The 10,275-nt window shown below is 44.0% G+C and overlaps 1 protein-coding gene across 1 annotated transcript in view; it reads left to right on the top strand.

Moving 5' to 3' along the window:
* The first annotated feature begins 6,652 nt into the window (after positions 1-6,652).
* The window catches only part of OSBPL1A (oxysterol binding protein like 1A), a 77,332-nt gene continuing 73,709 nt past the window's right edge, over positions 6,653-10,275 (top strand). The window contains exons 1-2 of the mRNA XM_066562467.1: positions 6,653-6,733; positions 6,837-7,016. The gene's annotated coding sequence lies outside the window, so the exon portion shown is untranslated. The remainder of the gene's footprint in view (positions 6,734-6,836; positions 7,017-10,275) is intronic.

The following is a 10,275-nucleotide window of genomic DNA, read 5'->3' as shown; positions in this document are numbered from 1 at the left end:
GCGCCGTGTGCGCAGCTGTGGCGGTGACGCTGCGGCTCCTTCCTTCCGCCGCAGGGACAGCGGGAGCGGACGGGTCGTGCGCTCCTGCCTCGCGTTACCGTGCATCCTTTGTATCCGTCTTGGAACTTTTCCCGTGCTCCCTACATCCTGTTGTTAAATAAAAGTGTGCAAGCCGTTCTGTTTCACTGAGGATTTCACTGACGCAGCCGTTTTCACCTTGCGTTTATGGCACTCGGGATGCAACGATTGACATAACGACAACATTTCCTTTAAAAATTATTTAAAAGAGTAACAGGTGTTTCAAGCAGTTTTCATTACCGTTCTAGAAATCCATTTCTTCTGTTTAAGCTCGGGAAGTTTAAGGCATCTCTTTTAGAGACGGCACTGATCAGTAAAGATCTTTTTGTGTGCAAAGCATGGATTTCACCGTTTTTGCAGTTTTTGTAATTTATGGGTTTTTCCAATGTAATTTTATACTGACACAGTTGGGAAGAATTCAAGGTAAACTTCACTTTGCCTTTCTGGAAAACTTAGAGAATTTGCACTTAGAGAATTCGGAGAACAGGATTAGAGTTCAGAACGATTGTGACAATCAGGCGAAACAGACAAAACAAAACTAAAACAAAATAACAACTTACAGAAAAAAACCCAAACAACCCCGGATGCTCCTGAATATGGACAATACTAGCACTGTATTATCAACTACATCCATTGTGGATGGAGAGCTACTGATTGCACAGCAGTTCTGCAGAAATTATTTCAGAGTTAGAGTGAATCCAAGACCATCTTTGTCTTCGGTGTCACAAACAGAGTTGGTTTAATTATTTTTGAAAAGATAATAAAAAGAATACATACCTAGTCTCAGAACATGACAAAAATGCATATTTTATCAGACAAAGTCACATATTCCAGTTAATTTTAAAAGAGAGAGAGAAAGAAATGTAGACAGACAGTGAGCCTATTGTTTAATGAATTAACTTCTGACCAAAGCATAACTGAAAGCTTTAATCCATAAGGACCTAGAAAAGATACTGCTCCATCTGTTCATCCCAATAGTAAATTGCCTTATAAATCTAAATAGGGAACTATGACAAGACTTAAACTTTCACACAACAATCTCTGTATGATGCTTGTGCTTTATAAGTTGCTAGTTTTGACTTAGCTGAACAAGTGACTTTACATTACTATACACATTTTTTTATTATTAAATAACTCTAAAATGTTATTGCTATTTTTATGAGTGTTTCTCTAAATCATATAAAAGCATTGATATGAAAGACTTCAGCAATCTGCTATTGGGCCAGGAAGAAAATGTACCAGATAAGGAGGCACAGAGAATAAAGCACAAAAACTGTATGGACTGTAGACATCTCTGACAGATTTCAGAGGACTCACTAATTTCCTTTCATTGTCATTTATATTTGTGACAAGTCTTAGTAAATAGAAATGGAGATAAATGTGGCTAATGAATCTCCAGCATGTTTAGAGGTACTAAATTGATAACAGAGTATCTGAACTGATATGGTGCACAGGACTATTTACCAGATAATTTCTCTCTTTGTGTGTCTGAAACATTCTACTAAAGCAGATATGAAATACATATCCACAGCTTTCAAACAAAGGCTAACAGCACAGTGGAGTTTTCCAAACTATTTGGGGAATTCTAAAAGAATATAACTGAACCTCACTGTTCTTTATGGTGAGGCATCTCCCAAAATTATATTCTTCATAGTAATGCATTAATTTTAATTTTGATATTTAAAATGGTTACAAAGTCTAACCTTGGTCCATCAGTTCACAAAGACTGCTTTGTGAACCACAGATAGCAAAGAAAACCATTTAAAGCTCAAATCAAATCAATTAAGCCAAAGAAACCACAGGATACTTCAAGAAACCACCTGAGCTTGCTTCAGTGCTGCTTTGAGGTCAGGGAGCAGCCCAAATTGCTACCTTGAATTCAAATTCTTTTTTCTGTCTTGTCAGGGCACTGGGTAATTACTTGTTTCATTGTGCAACTGGAATCTAATACTAGAGCATGAAAAGCTTAAATGAGATACAAATAACAGTCATTCAATCAGGAGTGAATCACAAATAAGTGAAAAACACAGAACTAAGAAATACAGAAGAATTAAAGTTTGAGTAAAATATCCATAACCCCACTTTATTTTGCATACAACAGATGAAACAACATTTTCAACTCCTCTTTTACAATAAAAAAAAGGAAGATTGAGAAGAAGTAAGGACAATGTCATGTCATGTCATGTACTAATGATTAATCCCCTCAGTTCTGGACCCTGATTTTGGGCAGTATTTTCTTCCACTGAAACTATTCCATTAGTGTCTTAAGAATAGCTAAAGGAGAGCATTTTGCTACTGTTACTTACCAACAAAACACAAAATTTTCTCTAATGCTCCAATTCCACTCTACATTCAATAGAAATCTCATTCTGTAATAGAAATCTTAATTGGGCCATCCAATAATGACCATTTATCCATTTGAGGATAAAGTAGTTCAGCTGATTTCAGTTCCACAGTGATGCATTTTGCTAGTTTGTGGTCTAAACTGACATAAATTAGCTATATGGTTCATAGATATAAACTCCACATGCAGCTGATTTCTCATTTTGGAACTAAAACCAAACCAAACTGGTTCAGTCACAAGAAAAACAAAGTGCATTAAACAAGCCTTGTTCTTGTCCTAAAACTACATGTCTGGTAAGATTAAGGAGAAGCATATGTACAGGTGATTTAACACCTTGGTTAGAAATGTTTCTTCTCATTTAGCCACAACCCAGTTTTTGTGCTGGGTACAGCAGGGTACAATTGCCTTCTGCAGAGCTACAGAAATCCAGAAGCTTTTCTATGAAGTAACTACTAGCAGGTTTTAGGAGCCTCTGAGAGAAGACCAGCAGTGAATTCTCACTTTTTCTCCTGCCATACCTGCATTCAGATAAAAACAGGCCTGTCAAAAATAAACTTTTCTCTGTTATAGGAATATTTTCCCTGCTACAGGATACCTCAAGAAACCACCTGAGCTTGCTTCAGTGCTGCTTTGAGCAGCAAAAAGCATTTCTCAGCTCAGGAGGCAATCCAACTCACACCATCCACAAATTATATGGTTATTGCCTTCAAAGTATGAAAGAAACTTCAGCAACAGACTAGTAACTGCAAGAATTCCTATTGCAGGCAGTTCAGAACATGAACATTTGCTTTGATCACTCACTGGCAGTTGCTCATGGTAATCCAGAGAGATCCACAAGAATCCCATCTGAGAGCATCAGCACATTAATTAATTCTCCTGTGTTTTGCCAGCCTAGTAAATAAAATCTGTATGGAAATGCAGCAAGGACCTGTGCTTGCTGCACTGCTTTTCAGAGTTGGGGAGCAGTTTCCTCAAGAAGTGAACCAGGGGTGCAAGAAAGCTGCTAAGGAACAAATTTTTAGGACTGCTGGTGAGCTAACAGAGTCATTTAACATGTTACTGCGTGAAAACAAACATACAACCCATCACGTATAGTTTACTATTTCCACTTCTCATTTCTCTGTGTGCACTCTGTTCCCCAGTCATACATCTCAAATTTGACCAGTATGCTCTAGTCTGAAGAGGAAGAACACAATGTGTCAGTGCAATAAAGGTTGTCCCATCACAGAGAGGATATAAAAAATACTATACTGTGAAAATCACAAACAAAACAGTTCAGTGATTCTGTGCAAGGCTGTTTGCCAGTGTGTTCAGCCCTAAGATGGGATGTGTTTCATGCTTTCTGAATCATTAATTTCAGCAGGTTATCTGAAAAGGAATGACATGAAAACCAAACCAAAACAAAAGAGAACAAAACCTCGATATCAGCAACACTCTCTTTCTCATTTCCACACTTCAAAGTCCAAAATGCACTGCAGCATTATTAATCTGGGATGTGCAAGGAGGCAAAACATGGGTGAAAAATAGACACTCTTTGGAGATGATGGAAGCAGGGAAAGTGTAGTGATCCTGGCCAAGAGAGCCCTGTACATCCAGGAGTCAGTGATTCACGGTATAGTTAAGTGGAGCAGGCCCAGGTCTGTGCTGTGCTGACTCTGGGCCTGGGTTGTGGTGCACAAAACCTTTGGAAGTGGGACCAGCTTCACTAGCTCCTTGGCACAGAGTGCAGGTGATTAGAGCAACTGCATGGCCTTGCCCTTATCTAGAAGCATACAAGGAGTAAAGCTCTCTTGTGAACATCCTTCATGGTATAGCTGCTTTCTTGTAGGAAAACTAAAATACTGCAAGCAAAGAGGAGCCTTTCTCCAGAGATGGAATGGCAGGCTGCTAAAGGAGAAGTCCATCCAGGATTAATCATGGACATCATGGCTTCTGATTTACTTGTTATCTCTGTTGGCCTTTCCTTTTCTTTTTAAATAATTAAATTTATTAAATTATTTGTTTTCTTACTCAGATTCAGAGAAAAACCCTGCACTAACTGGCTGAAGAGTGAAACTGAACTGTAAACTCTGTGTTGCATTGCAATGGGTTATAGAGTAGGTGGGTGACAATACCTCTACTTCATCATAAAACTTGTAAGAAATATGTGCTGATAATATAGATATTTTAATTTTGTATTCATGTACGCAAAATAAATACAAAAATAGGGAAACGTTTTATTGTGAGGTTGCTTAAAGCATTTATGGCATTGTGAAAGATGGCCCAAAGTGAGAAGCAGAAGGAAGAAATAAAGGAAAAGCTATATAAGGATGACACAGCTACTGCTTTGAAAGTAAGGGCAGCAACTTGAAGCTCTGCTCCTAAGAAAAGAAAGCCAATGTGATCCTTCCCTGAAGCCTCTCAGATGTTATATATTTATTACTAAAGCATCACTGGAAGCAGATCTCTTTAGTAAGACAAACTAATTAAAAATAACAAAAGGCAGTAGAAGTTCAAATATGCTACATTTGTATTATCTGCAGGCATGAAACTGTTCCTTTTCTTCTTTTTTCTATATCTTTCTTCAAAGATTAAAAATACAGGTAGCTATAGACAATACAGAAAAATGAAACTTCATGAAGCCTCATTATTTATGCATGAAGACTTTCAGAAAAATTGTTCAGGTCTAAACTTGCCCCCTTTTGGAACAGAAGTTTCATCCTAATCTTTTGTGATAGTTTGTCACGGCACCTGTTGCTCCAGCCCTGCCTCTTCAGTGCTCCTTCAGCGTATGACACAGACTTGGTCATCTCACAACACTGCAAAGCTCCTCTGCTCCCTTAGTAAATTGTTGCAGGATTTCAGAGGCACTGTGGGAGTTTTCAATATGCAAAACCCCTCTCACGTGCTAAAGGCAGAAAAACAAGGTATCAGTTCTTCAGCTGAAAGGTGTAGTGGAGAATAAATAAGGGTAGGACAAACAGAGGGGAAGGAGACGTGGACGAAAGGGCCTTGAAAAAAAAGCGAGTACTTCACTTTCTGTCGCTAGTAGCACCCAATTTCTCTTTTAGTTTGCTTTTGGCTGTGCTGCTCTTAGAAGCAGTGTGTGCTGACAATCTTCTTTCACCTGCACCACGGAAGTCGCTACCAAAGCGACTTCCAAAGAGACCCTGTTTTCCCCTCTGTCGATGCAACATTCTCGTAGTGAGGCCGGTTTGTCCCCCGTGTCTCTGAGCGCCTCGGTGTCCGTCCCCGCCGCGTCCCGCCCCAGGGGGGGGCGCTCCCCGGGCAGAGCGGAGCCCAGCCCGCGCACCCGAGCGGCGGCGAAGGCACTCGCAGGATAGTGGCACTCGCAGGATAGTTGGGGTTGGTAGGCACCTCTGGAGATCATCTGGTCTAAACCCCTGCCAAGACTGAGTCACCCAGGGCAGGTGACACAGGAACGCGTCCAGGTGAGTTCGTCATGTCTCCAGAGAGGGAGAATCCCCGGGCATCTGTTCCAGTGCTCAGACGCTCTCAACGTAAAGTTCTTCCTAATGGTGAGGTGGAACTTTGCGTGTTTTTGTTTATGGCCATTGCTCCTCGTCCTGTCGCTGGGCACAGCTGAAACGTGTGTGACACCAAACCGCAGCGGGCACAGGTACCGCGGGATCGCAGGGGTGTCACTGTCCCTGCCTGGGAAGAGCGGCCGCCGCCGGCTGCGCCCGGTGCAGGCCCCTTTCTCTCAGAGGGCCGGAGGGGCGGGCGCAGCGCCCTGGACGGGACCCTACTTTCGGCTTTTCGGGCGGGCTGCGGCGAGATATCGGCCCCCGGGGCCGGCCCCCGCGCTGGCGCCGGTCTCGGTCACGGGGGCGGTGCGGCGGCCAGGCGGGCGGAGCCGTGTCCCGTCCCGCCCCGCCGGGAGGCCGCGCCGCCCGCCCTGCGCGGCGGGGGGAGCTGCCGGGGCGCCGCTGCCGGTCACATGTAACCGCGCCCGGTGCGCGTAGCGCGGCGCGGGGCGGCGGCAGCTGCTCGCGGAGTGAGGCGAGGCCGGCAGTGGGCCAGCCCGCCCGCCCGGGGCGGGTTTGCTTCCGCGGCGGGAACGCGGGGCCGGCGGGGGATGCGCCGCTCTCCCGCGGCGGCGTTGGCTTTGTTGCTGTCGTGGCCGCCTCTCCCCCGCAGCCGGCGGGAGCGTGTTCGGGGGTGTCGCTGTTGCCCCCCAGGAGTCCGTTGTGCGGGCTGAGGGGGCGGCCCCAAGCCAGGCTCGGCTCGAGGCACGAAGCGGAGGCGGCCTTGGAGGCGGGGGCCGGGGTGGTCTCTCGCCCTTGGGAAGCAGTGTCCTCGCTTGCCGCTGTGTGTGGGTGTTCATTCCTCCTCCTGTTCCCGCTGTTCCCCTCCCTGGAACGGGCGCGGCTCTGGCCGGTGCCCGCAGGTCTGAGCGCACCTTTCCCCGCAGGCAAGGAGCGCAGCTGCTGCGACGCGCCTGGCTCCCCTTAAAAAGTGTTTAATTCCCGGGACCGGAACGAGCCGCTCGATTCCAGGCGGGCGTAGGGAACTCCGGCGGTCCTGCTGAAGTTCTCACTGCTTGGGACTGTGCCTGCCTGCTGATCCGGGTGAGATCTCGCACAAACTGTGGGTAAGCTTAATTCGGAGCGCCTGGGCTGAAAGAAAGTCTTTGATCTAACAGAAATGAAATATGTGCGGAAAACATCCAGGAGATGCCCAAGAACGGGGATTAGTTTAAGTAGTGGTGCTACTTGGGAGTGGTGCTGAATAGGTGTGTTGTTGCAGATGTGTTAATTGCTATTAAACAAACAGTATCTTGATTTTAGAGAGGTGCTGCTTTCACAGGGAGGCTGTGTCATAGAAGCATGACCAGCGTCTAACTTCTACAACCCTTTACTCAAAGACTGAAACAAGTATTTTTAGATAACATCACTCATGCTTCTTGTACAGCCACTCTTCTTGGAGCAGCTCCTGTCAGTACAGTGTGTTGTGTGGGTTTGTGGACAGGTTCTGTCTGTTTGTGCAGTTTAGTGCATTTTGCCCGCCTTCTTTGCAAGCAACACATCATAACTTGTGCGTGCTGGGACACGTAAGAAATCTTCCTGAGCACGTATCAGCCTCTCCTACAGGAATCTAATTTTTATTGCTAGAGGAAGATCGATTGAAATACTAGATGATGTTGTGCTTTTTGCCAGCCTTACTGTTTGTCATGAGGAGAAAACTTCCTATGCAACCCATGGCCACTGCCTTGGAGCCTTTAATTTGGCCAGTGCTAGTGCTGTTACTCCTGCTTTTCCAGCTGTATGTGAGTGAAACACACTCATATTCTCCTTAGTATATATTGTCATTGTTCTGGGTTGTGTACATAGCTAGAGGATTCAGCAGGAGAAGAAACCAAAGTAAAAGCAAGTGGGCTTGCTTTTAAAAAATAAGTGCCTCATAGTCATAAGTGGCACTTCAGATCTTTGTAGGTCACTTTGAGAAAAGCAGCTTTTTTTTTTTTTTTTGCTTGGACTTTATCCTAGCAGTTGGGTAAAGTTGGTAGTTTGTATATAGTTGGTTGGTCTTTTGTGTTGAAGTATTCTGCAAAGCTCCCTTAAGCAGGCATGCAGGCAGAATGGTAACCTGTGTTCTCTATGTTGGAAGCAGCCCCTGTGTGAAGATAGACTCTCTAGTAGCGTGACAGAATCACTCTGGCACAGGTCTCATCAAAGAAGATAAAAGCAGAGCATCTCAATGCTATTTTTTATACCTTCTTAAAGGATAAGATTAAATTAGCAGTCAAGTACTGCTGTGGTAGTCCTGATGAGTTCAACAGAAGTGCCTTGCAGTCACATCTCAGCTGCAGAGGGGATGCTGAATAATGTTCTGTGGTGTTGTTCTGTCATGATGTGCCAGTGATTGTGGGGACTGCCATGTAAGCCTTTCAAGGGCACAAGGCTTAAATAGGGGCCATAAAAAGCAGTTTACCTATATCAGCTGATTGATGGAATGAGGTAATGATGGCAGCAGAGCTGAATGAAAGATGTGTTCTCTTTTTAGTGGCCAGTAGATTTGCATAGAGGCAGCACAATCCATATAGATGTAAGGCTCATAATTCAAACTAAACTATTAAGTTTCTCCCTCAGTGCTGATGGCCTGGATTGGTGCCTTAAAACTGGTGGGTGGGGATTTTAGAGCTCTTCGTGATGGGTCATTGGACCAAATAAACTCCTGTCTGTGCAGGAGTATAGTTGTACAAAGTACAGCTGCAAGTGCACACCACCTGAGTGCCTGTGCATTGATTTGTTTCCATACTCTAAGCTTGTCGCTCAAACTTCTGTTGGTGGTTTCTCATCTCCATTACAGAGCAAATTCTATTGCTTAAAACAGTTTACAACAGTATAAAAGGTTCTGTTAAGAGTCTCTTTGCTGCCAGCTTTATCTAGGCATGTCATTTAGCTTATTAGCTGAAGCTGTATGTTCTTTATCATTTGTCTGATGGGTAACTGCATGCAGATGCACTTTCCAGCCCCAATTGTAGAAACACTTTCACGTGAGTGATCCTTCTGTGATTAGTAGCCAGACTGTAATTATTCTGCGTCATTGCATGCTGCAGGCTTAGAAAGTGTATTTGAAATTGGAGGCTTGGCCTGAACAGCAAGGTCTTTGAGGACTAAGCCAGTGAAGCAGGCAGACCATGTTACTATGCATGTTACTCTATTGCTAATGTTTGCTTTAAGAGTACAAACAAATCAGTGATTTTAACCTTACAACTATTCAGTGGTAGAAAAAGTATGCAAGTTATTTTATGTAGTGGTTGAACTTTCTGTGTATTTTGATCTGTTTAAGATTCTGCTCATGCGCATAACAGGCCTTGCTGTGCATGCAAGAGTTGTTTGCTTGAATCAGCGTCTTGGTTTCTTTCCCAAACAGTCTTTTCTTCCTTCTTGTCAATATCAAATGGAAACAGCAGGTTGTTAGTGCGTTGAAAGTGCATTGCTATTCGTACCTGCTAAGTATGTGGGATGCTGACAAACGATACAGGGTAATGATAGGAGACTGTTTCTCATCTGAGACATGGCTAAAGCAATACTGGGTGGGAGGGGGTGAAAATGAATGATGGGCTTTGCTTTTTTTCTTCTCCCCTTCCCCCCCCCAATGATGGCTAGCAAAAGCCAGCAAAATGAGTCTAACTGTCCCCTTATCTTTGGTTTGTGTGATTCTCAGTGCTGCATTCTGTGTCCCGCTGAAACTGTATCACTCAGCTTCAGAGATAGTATTACAGGCTGATAGTACATTAACATACATGATTTTGATCATTCTCTAGACACTGCTAGAACTGATTCACAGAGGAAAATTATACCTGCCCCAGTAACAATAAACTGTGCTGTGTTGCCTCCATAACTGGATTGATTGCTGTTTAAAGGAGAAAGTAGCTTCAGGGCTTGAAGGACTGTTAGAAGAACTAGTACTGTTTTGTTTTGTTTTCTGGTAGAACTGAAAAGCATGCATGAGCAAGAGTGCTGACTAACTGCTTCTGGAGAAGGCATTTGTATCCTATGTCTGTGATAGATTGCAGGTGACTGATCCAGTCTGTTCTTCTGAAATATGCTAGAAAGGGCTTGCTTAGTCTATCAAATTCTTTGAAGACAGAGTCTCTCTGCCTTTGCTGATTGAGGAAAAGGTAGGGAAACCTTTTTGCTGTGTTGTTAGCTCTTTGGCAGTCTGTCCTGTTCTAATTTCTGCCTCAGTCTTGAATGTTGCAGGATCTGCCACTGTTACAGGCTTTTTGTTCCTTACCCAGTGTTCTCACTGTCTCTTTTCTTGCTGAGTGGCTTCTTATCTTACCATAGTCAAAGAGCTCCCTGCATCTATTTAAGCTGTGAGTGTGTGTGGTGCAATCAAGC

Source organism: Molothrus aeneus, chromosome 1 (genome assembly GCF_037042795.1).
Source record: "Molothrus aeneus isolate 106 chromosome 1, BPBGC_Maene_1.0, whole genome shotgun sequence".
Lineage (NCBI taxonomy): Eukaryota > Metazoa > Chordata > Aves > Passeriformes > Icteridae > Molothrus > Molothrus aeneus.
This window is presented reverse-complemented; position numbering and strand designations above follow the sequence as displayed.